This window comes from Myotis brandtii, unplaced genomic scaffold, assembly GCF_000412655.1.
Source record: "Myotis brandtii unplaced genomic scaffold, ASM41265v1 scaffold187, whole genome shotgun sequence".
NCBI classification, from domain to species: domain Eukaryota; kingdom Metazoa; phylum Chordata; class Mammalia; order Chiroptera; family Vespertilionidae; genus Myotis; species Myotis brandtii.
In genome coordinates, this window is record NW_005356944.1 from 2,440,834 (window position 1) to 2,450,937 (window position 10,104).

At 52.3% G+C, this 10,104-nt stretch overlaps 1 protein-coding gene across 3 annotated transcripts in view; it reads right to left on the minus strand.

The window, feature by feature from the left end:
- The window catches only part of PC (pyruvate carboxylase), a 69,596-nt gene that overhangs the window by 27,202 nt on the left and 32,290 nt on the right, over positions 1–10,104 (minus strand). The window contains exon 1 of one of the 3 annotated variants that reach the window (XM_005864311.2): positions 7,774–7,850. The exons of the other annotated variants lie outside the window; for them this stretch is intronic. The gene's annotated coding sequence lies outside the window, so the exon portion shown is untranslated. Of the gene's footprint in view, positions 1–7,773; positions 7,851–10,104 lie in introns of those variants that run through there. 3 annotated transcript variants of the gene reach the window in all.

Genomic DNA, 10,104 nt, shown 5'->3' on the forward strand with positions numbered 1-10,104 from the left:
TGCTGCAGGGGAGGCTGAGCAGAGGGTCAGTTTTGGAAGCTCACAGTGTGGACTAAGTCCCTCCATACATGGGAGAATGGGTCAGAAATAGGCCCCAGGAATCTCCAGATTAATGAGTGAGGTTCCTATACATCTCTCCCTACTACCCCCAGCAACACCAGCACCGCACCAGGCTCTGTTCCCGGCCCCCAGCCGCCTCCACAGCTGCCAGCAAAAGCAGGTCAGAACCAGAAAGAAAGATTTCTTTGCAGAGGACTCCATGCTGTGGCAGAAGTGAGCCCTGATGGATGGGGCTGCTCTCCCTCTCCCTCCAGAGCAGCGGTTCTCAACCTGTGGGTCGCGACCCCTTTGGGGGTTGAACGACCCTTTCACAGGGGTCGCCTAAGACCATCGTAAAACATATATATAATTACATATTGTTTTTGTGATTAATCACTATGCTTTAATTATGTTCAATTTGTAACAATGAAAATACATCCTGCATATCAGATATTTACATTACGATTCATAACAGTAGCAAAATTACAGTTATGAAGTAGCAACAAAAATAATTTTATGGTTGGGGGTCACCACAACATGAGGAACTGTATGAAAGGGTCGCGGCATTAGGAAGGTTGAGAACCACTGCTCTAGAGGCCCTTCCCTCCAGGCACCTCTGCACCATCCTAACCATGTCCCACGAGGGCCCCAGATCTAGCAGCCAACGGAAAAGACCACCTGACTTTCAGGGCTGCAACCACGGCTATCAAAGTGCCCAGGGAGGACGGACTAAGCTGAGATTTCTGGGTGGGGAACACAGAAACAATGAAGGTGGCAGATGAAGGAAGAAAAGAGAACAAGGATACCAAAGACAGGTAAAGACACGAAGTAGAAATAGCCTGGGGTCCTAGGACAGCATAGCCCAGCGGCTCCTGCCCTGAGAGGCCCACAGTGGTTCAGAACTGCGCCAGGGAGGCGCCACACCACCCCTGGCAACCCTGGACTTCAGGCAGCAGGCAGAGAGGACAGGGCGGCACAGTGACAGCGGAGACACTTAGCACTGCGTGGGGCCGGGGGTTTGTGGATTGGGGAGTGGAGGAGGCTCCAAGAAAGGAGGCGAGTGGAGGATGATCAAGGCCTGCAGGGAATGACAGGGAAGTACAGGGACAAGGAGAGGGCCAGCTGGCATAGCAGTGGCAGCCCAGTCCAAGCCTCATTCCAGGGCAGGAAGACTTTCAGGCCGAACACTGCCCCCTGGTGCAAAAGGAGCGCTACTGCGGACCCGCACATGGGAAGGCCACTTGCCTTAATTTCTCCACATCCTTTCAGCTCACGCAGGAAGGCCTGGCTGGACACTCCCACCTCCATGGCTGGCTCAGATATCCTCCCTGGGACAGCCATTGGCCTCTGTCATTGTCCTGGACACAGCCCACTGTCTTCCTGCCTGAGGGCTTTCCGTGAGGTCATGTCTGTGTCCTCAGGAAGGAGCACTCAATAACCTGTCTCAGGCCGAAACCGGTTTGGCTCAGTGGATAGAGCCTCGGCCTGCGGACTGAAAGGTCCCAGGTTCGATTCCGGTCAAGGGCGTGTACCTGGGTTGCGGGCACATCCCCAGTGGGAGATGTGCAGGAGGCAGCTGATCGATGTTTCTAACTCTCTATCTCTCTCCCTTCCTCTCTGTAAAAAATCAATAAAATATATTTTTTAAAAAAATAACCTGTCTCAGTGGGATACTGTGAGGACCTGGGGGACCACACCTCCATCTATTTCTCCACCACTGCTCCCCACCCCCTCAATGTCTCCCTAGCACTCTGTACAGTACCTGACACTGAATTAAATGTCTGGGAATGAACGAATAACAAATGAGTGGATGGAGGGATGGAGGGATGGATGAAAGGATGGGTGGATACTCCAGGTCACACAATGAGTTTGCAGAGCAGTGAGAGTCCACAGTGCTATGGAACTCTTAGACAAAGATGAATAAGTCATGACCCTTCCTATGAACAGCACCCACAACCTAGTGGGACACACAAGTATCCCTCACACATAGATTAGAGCCCAGAGTGTTGACAAAGGTCAAAAGGGCAAGATCAGCAAAAAGTACTGCAAAAAGATTGAACTGGGGAAACAGGACGGCCTTTCTGGACTGAGTGAGGTGACAGGCGCTGAAGCCTCCATTTTAAACACGGCTAGACAATGCTCTGCAGAAGCCGGACACCAGAGCACAGCAGACATACCGGTGGTCCAGAAAGCTCCTTGGCCCCTCACAGCCCACCACCTCAGCTGGAGGGTCAGCCAGTTCACACCAGTTCCAAGGGGACAGGAAAGTGGAGGCCAGTGTATGGACTGAATTGTGTGCTCCAGAAACATGTGGAATCCCACCCCCAGGATCTCAGAACCTGAGCTCAGTTAGAGTCTTCATAGCGGTGATCAGTGAACATGAGGTCACTAGGGTGGGCCCCAATCCAATAGGCTTGGTGTCCTTAAAAGAAGGGGAAATGTGAACAGAGACAGGCGCACAGAGGGAAGCCAGTGTGAAGACATGGAAAGAGGCTGTGTGCCCAGGCCAAGGACTGCTGGAAAACACCAGAACGGGAAGAGATAAAGAAGGACCTGCCCCAAGAGCTGTCGGGGGGGCCGTGGCCCTGCCAGCACCTTGATTTTGGATTTCTGGCCTTCAGACTGGGGACAATAAACCTCCATTGCTGCCAGCCACCCCCTTTGGGACTCTGCTATGGCAGCCTTGGGGAATGAACAGACCTAGTTTTCCCACAAATGACCAGAGCTCAGAGCTCCTGAAATCAGGGGCTGGGGAGCACAGGGTTATAGAAATCTCCCCTTCTCTCATCTGCTCATCCTGATGCAGGTCACAGTGTGGCTTTCAGAGCAGGTGGGACTATATAGAATGGTGATCAGGTCCCCTCCAGACCAGCGAAGGCCGGGTGGTTGGCAACCAACACAAGCACGTGCCAGCACCAGCAGATGGACGCACGGAGAGCCTGTGGGCTCAGCAGGAAGGTGGCTCAGGCGTGGGGATAAAGGAGCAAACAGCCTGGTGAAGTCCACTGAGGCCGGAGGCAGAGAGTGACCCGGGGCTAGACACCTAGTCTTCAGGGAGGGAGCTGCATGCATGGACTGTACCCGAAACGTCAGGGATGGGACCAAGGAAACCAGGCAGGGAGAAAAGCTTTGCAGTTTAGAGGGACCATCTTGGCCGTTCTGAGGATGCTAGATTTGAGGAGGGAAGGCCTGGGCCAGGGGCTTCCCAGAGACGGCACTCTAGGCACCCACAATGGCTGGTTTTGATCCTAATAGCCACACAGAGCAGTTTTCAAACCACTGACAGCGTTTGTCTGGGCTTTCTACTGAGGGCCAGTAACTGCTTTAAGTCACATTATCTCATTTAATCATCAGAAACTTTGTAAGGCAGGTGTTATGGTCACCGCTTTGTAAGTAAGTAAACAGAAACTCAGGATAAACAGCTTGGTCACAGTCTCAAAGCTTGAAGGCACTCATATTCTGTTCGGGCCATGGTTCCGAACTGGGCCTTAGACACCACCCTGCTTCCCAGGAACCGCCTGTGGGTAATTCAACATCAATCACCCCATAACACCCTCCCTTCTCTGCCTGCCAACCTCCAACTGCTCCTCTTCAACCATCCAGCTTTCGGGGCCACTCCTGGGCCCCCTCTCCCTCCAGCTGGATCAGTCACACCCGTCTTGTCCCCTCCCCACTAGAGTCTCCCTCCTCGTGGTTAGGCAGCCCCTCCTGGAGGGAGGCGGACTGAGCATGCCGCTGGGTGCTGAGCGGAGCAGAACCTCCCCTGCGGTGTTCTGGAATTCTGCAGAACCCATCAGAGGCGCCGGGACTCACTGGCCTTTGCCCTGAAGTGCACACCCAGGAGGGGAGAGGAGCTGGGTGACCTGCCAGGAGCTCTGGCAACAGCCCTGGGCAGGTTCTGACTGGCAGGACTCACTTTTAGAATAGTTTCTCCCCAACTGGGAGAAGTCCGAGTGCTGAGGATTCCCTGGGGAGGAAGGAGCACCAGCTGAGGACTTCAGAACTGACGAGGTAGTAAGTGAACTATGAAAGCCCCAGATGACAAACTGCCTTTCCTATCTTCTCAGTCCCAAACCCAAGGGCACCTACAACAGGTCGCCTTCCCAGTGCCACCTGCCCACATCTGGAGGAGGAGGTTGTCTTGTAGTAACTGCAAAAACAATAATTAATAAAAGCCGTAAGTGTCTGCTAAGTGCCAGGCCCTGGACAAGGCAGCACCCAGGTCATCCCACCAACACTTGTCAGGTGGGTATTACCCCACATGACAGTCCTACTGAGCTGTAACCTGCACTGTAAGTATACTTAACAAGACCCTTAGGGCTCTCTGTCGTTTATAAAGTCCTTGAATAGCCGCTCTCATATGCTACTACCAGCAACACTGACCAGCAGGAAGGGCAGGACTATCTTCATTGTACAGATAAGGAAAGTGGGCTTTCCAGCTCCATCTGCAGCCCCCACGCCCCAGCACCACTTTCTGATAAAGGGAAGGATGAAGGGAAAAGCAGCCAGGGCCCTGGGGGGCGGGATGATGGGAGCCACAGAGTGTGGGAGAAGCCTTGAAGAGGAGGTGGGGCCATGTGTCCCTGTGCCGCTGTGATTCCATGGAAAGGGCAAGGCCCTAGAATCAGAAAAGTCGGGTTCAAACTCCACCTTTGCCACCACCTGGTCCCATGATCTTGGGATCACTCTACCTCTCTGCACCAGTGTGATATTGTGATATATAATAAATATATAACTCGGATTTTGTTCCTAGTTCCTGGCTCAGAGCTCCTAAAACCCTTGTTATTTCCTGAGGGGAGCATCTTTTTTTATTCATAATAAGCCCCTTTCAACCACATCTGAGTTTATGTTAATGAGATGACTCTGGTGGGTCCCTGAGTAGCTTTAGGATGGGGTCTGGTTGACAGGTGAACCAACCTTGAGATTGGGGAGGGGGGGAGAGAGACGGGCTGGAGACTTTGTTAATCACCAATGGCCAATCTTGCCTTCATAATGGAGCCTCCATAAGAACTCTAAATGAAGGGATTCAGAGAGCTCCCAGGTTGGTGAACGCATCCATGTGCTGGGAGGGTAGTGCACCCCAACTCCACAAGGACAGAAGCTCTTGAACGGACCCTCCCGGACCTCGCCCAGGCCCCTTTTCACCTGGTCGTTCATCCGCATCCTTTGTAATAAACTGGTAATAGTAAGCTAAGCACTTTCTGAGTTCTGTGAACGGTTCCAGCAAATCGTCAGAACTGAGGAGGGGATCATGGGAATGAATCTCTGATTTACTAGTAGAGCTGACTGGTCAGAGGCTGGGAGGGAGGCCAGGACTTGCGGCTGGCATCTGCAGTGGGGGCGGTCTGCGGGACGGGGCCCTTCACCTGTGGGGCCTGCACCAACTCTGGGTAGTGAGTGTCAGAACTGAACGGATTGTAGGACACCCCATCGGGATCTGCAGAGAATGGGAAAATTGGTTGGTGTGAGGGAAAAGGTCACATATTTGATGTCAGAAGTATTATGAGTAAAAAAGTTACGAATCTGTTAGCCCATCTATAAAATGTCTTTATCATCCAGCACAGAAGGAAAACTGCAGGCTGTCCCTTCCATTTCATCAACTGTAAACCACAAAACATACTAAAGGACAATGATTAGGTTGCACACTGGAGCCACCAAGTGTTCACTGAGCACCGGTGGCCCACAGCACACACTGAGGGACAGGGGATGACAGGAAGCATGGCCTCTGCCTTCAAGAAACGCTTTGTCTGGTGAGGAGACAAGACCAGCTCAGCCCAGACATAGGCATAGTGAATGCCTACTCCATTCCAAGAAACTGCTTTACGAGGAAAAGGAAATGGGGAAGTAAGCAATTGAGGAGAGCCCAGTCAAAGTTATGGAGGAGGGGAGTTGACCGGGGCTCAGAGGAAGGAGCCTGGCACACGGGTGTCAGCACCTGCTCAGCGAGTGGGCAGGCGGTGAGAGGGAACAGCAGGGTCAACGGTCCTCTCCCTGCAGCACGGTCTAGCCCAGGGGTGGGCAAACTTTTTGACTCGAGGGCCACAATGGGTTCTTAAACTGGACCGGAGGGCCGGAACAAAAGCATGGATGGAGTGTTTGTGTGAACTAATATAAATTCAAAGTAAACATCATTACATAAAAGGGTACGGTCTTTTTTTTTTTTAGTTTTATTCATTTCAAACGGGCCGGATTCGGCCCTCGGGCCGTAGTTTGCCCACGGCTGGTCTAGCCTGACGGGGTGAGGTCAGGGTCGATGGCACAAAGCAGATGCTGGTCAGATGAGAAGTCTGGTAAAGAACCAATAGAAGATGAAGTTAGAGAGGTTTAATGAAATGATAAGCAAAGAAAAAGCATTCATTCATTCATTTGTTCATTCGTTCAATATTGATGGGGTCTTTCCCACGTGCCGGGTCCTGTTAGGCACTGGAGATACACCTCAACAAGAGAGAAGAGGTTCCTGCCCTGACAAAACTAGTCAGGAGACCGAGATTATTCCAGACCCGTCAGAGGATAAGTGCGGACTGTCTCCGTGCTCAGACCCCCTCCTGAGGACAGCTGTCACTTAGAGATGTGACAAGGAACAGCCACAGGAGCCACATCCCTCCGTCCCTGGTCCAGAACACGGGGGACAAAAGGCACAGATTTACCAATATTTGGAACAAAGTGGAGGGAAATGCATGTCCCTCCCTCTCACTGTGCCTGGAACCACATACATGCAGAGCCGCTTCTTCCTTCTCGAACTCCTATCCCATGACTTGGGAGAGAGCCTGGCCTGTTTGCAGTTGAAGATAAGAGCCAGAAGCCATTTGGGCCCTTATCAGCTTCTCCTCCCCTTGAACTGAGGGAAAGGTTTTCTTTTAAGTGAAGGGGGAAGTTCTCTTCTTTTAGATCTAACAGCGAGTCCTGCTCAAATGCCAGGAATTCGTTCTCCCAAAAGGCAGGTAGTTACCCGCTTCCTCTTCATTGCTGTCTAGGATCTAATCACAAACTCACCTCTTGGGGAGAGCTGATCATGGCGCTTCAATTTCCCAGATTCCTTACAAAGGCACATTACCTGGTGGCTTTTGTGAGCCATTGGCCTGGTATGACTTCCTTAGCAAGGTTTTTAAATGCTCAAACATACTATTAAACCCACCCAGGTCAATTCATTTAATGTGGTGTTACCCCAACAACCACGCCAGACAAGGACAGGCCTTCCTGTTCTGCAGCTCCAGAGCATTTCCTCACGGCCCAGGTTGGCCAAGGAGCTGAGGGGGGAGGGAGGGGCTGGGCCCTAGCCTGGTGCTAGACTCAGAGCAGACCCTTCCTTGGCAGCTTCAACATTTCCATGAGACCCCAGTTGAGGGAACCATGTGACCTTTCCCCCAACTGTCACCACCACCCCAAGGCATTCTGGGCCAGAGCTCTGGGACCCATGGCCCAACTTCCTCTGCCTGCAATGTCGCAGGCAGAACCCATTTTCACTGCCAAGTAGAATTTGCTACCTTAGGCTCCCAGGCTTTCCCATCCCTGACCAGAACCAGCCCCACAGGCCTGTGAGCATCGATCCAGCCCACCCCACCCCTCCCCTGGATTCCTGTCTCTGAGGACATTCCCAGAATCCTTCTGCCCTCTCCTTTCCAAAATACTAGAAGGCTGCCAAGTTCCAGAGGGAAGAGAAACAATGGCCACCGTGCTTGCAACTCCCGCCAGGACGGTGTGCTTCTAGAGGCCTCTGAAAGGTGGTCCTCTTACCGGGGCAGCGGTCTGCACAGCTCTAAGGAGGCCACACTGTTCCTGGTGCTGGGACACCCAAATCTGGGCCCTTTGCCTGCTGCTTGTTTATAACTGATGTTTTACTCAGGCCTCTGTCAATGACTTTCCAGAACTGCCCTCTCCCCTACAGCTCAGAGGACAGAGGCTGCTCGTGAGCCAATCTCTGCTCAGGGGTAGACCTTGAACAGACTGTTTGAGGGAAGAATAAAAACAAAACCAGGTCAAGGGTGAGCTGGAGGGGAGGGTCAAAAGCCACAGCCTATGGATTCTGCGGACAATTACAGGCAGTGGTATTTGGGTTTTACAAAGGAAGGGGGGCCAGGACCAGGGAAGGAGAGCCAGCCAGGAGAGAGGGCTTCCGACCTAAGAAAAGGAGCAGAGGGTCCTAGCTAATTACAAGGTCTTCCTCTTCCTGCTGAGACCTTGCTGTGCCTGAGGATGTCCCCCTGGAACTGGTGACATTATGGTCCTTTCTCTCCACGGGGCCAGGAGACTAGATTCCTCATGAGGGGACATGTTACTTAGTGGCTCTTGTAAGCCACTGGCCTGGTCTTGATACCATTGTAATTAGCTAGTCCTTTATAATAAAACCTTAATATGCAAATAGACCGAACGGCAGAATGACTGGTCGCTATGACACACACTGACCACCAGGGGGCAGATGCTCAACACAGGAGCTGCCCCCTGGTGGTCAGTGCATTCCCACAGGGGGAGTGCCACTCAACCAGAAGCCAGGCTCGCTGCTCCTTAGTGCTGCCTCGGAGGCAGAAGAGGCTCCCACCACCACTGCTGTGCTAGCCAGCCATAAGCCTGGCTTCTGGCTAAGGGTTCACGGCTGGCGAGTGCAGCAGCGGCGGTGGCAGGAACCTCTCCTGCCTCTGCTGCAGGTGGGCGGTAAGGAGTGAGGGGTCCTGGATTGTGAGAGGGGTGTTTGGCTGCCAGCTTAGGCCTGATCCTCGGGCAGCAGACAGACATCCCCTGAGGGGTCCTGGGCCCCCCCCCCCCCCAGTGCACGAAATTTCGTGCACCAGGCCTCTAGTTATTAATAACAGGAAAGGAGCAAAAGGGAGGCCAGACATTATTAGCATTCTCCTTGGGCAGCTTCACCAGGAAGCTAAAGCTTTACACTCCCCAGGGGGCCACTGGTCTATTCATCACAGATTACTGTGGGAAGGGACTAGACTGGGGAGAGAGTAGACACAGTCCCAGTAAAGTTGGGGAGATGTCAGAAGCTACTTGTCTGTCAGTCACACAAGGGAACAGGTCATTGGCCAGAATTGGTGTGGCCACCGCAAGGGTGTGAAATTTGCTATATTTAATCCCCTAACCAAAGGAACTCACTCTCTTGGTGCTCTTGGCTCTCTTGGGACTCTTGTTGTAGATGTGTTGTTCTCTTGGCTCCCCAGTATTCACCCACATGGCCCAGGGCCAGCGGACCCCCATACAATGGACTAATGGACTATAATTAGCCTAATGCCGAACCAGACCCAGCTGCAACATGGAATGGAAGCTCTGGACGCTGGCTTTGCTTTTAGCTTACTGAAACATCCTCAGCTACACATCTTCTATGACTGGAATGCGACTTTGGGAACCCAGGGATGTAATTCCACGAAAATAGAAATCACTCATCCTCCTGTGCGAGTCTCAGAAAAGTCGGTTTTTCAATAAATCATAAGGACCCATCCCCAGCATCCAGTAAAGAAAGGGACATTCCACTCCTGTCTGTACCTCTGGTCACAGTGCCTCCTCTTCTTCAGTCTTTGTAATTTCCTTCTCTGGCTTCTCTATAAGGACACCTGTGATGGCATGTAGGGTCTACCCTGACAATCCAAGATAATCTCCTCTTTCCCAAGTTCTTACCTGACTCATATTTGCAAAGATTGTTTTTCCAAAAAAAGGTAACATTTATAAGTTCCAGTGGTTAAGGTATGTGGTTATTTCTTGGAAGGCCATTCTTCAATCTACCATTGCCACTATAATTGAAACCTATTGCTAGTAGAACAGGCAAATAGATGAATAGAGAGAATAATCAAGAAGTAGAGCCATGTACGAATGGGATGCTCAACACAGGAGCTGCCCCCTGGGGGTCAGTGCATTCCCACAGGGGGAGTGCCACTCAACCAGAAGCCAGGCTCGCTGCTCCTTAGTGCTGCCTCGGAGGCAGAAGAGGCTCCCACCACCACTGCTGTGCTAGCCAGCCATAAGCCTGGCTTCTGGCTAAGGGTTCACGGCTGGCGAGTGCAGCAGCGGCGGTGGCAGGAACCTCTCCTGCCTCTGCTGCAGGTGGGCAGTAAGGAGTGAGGGGTCCCG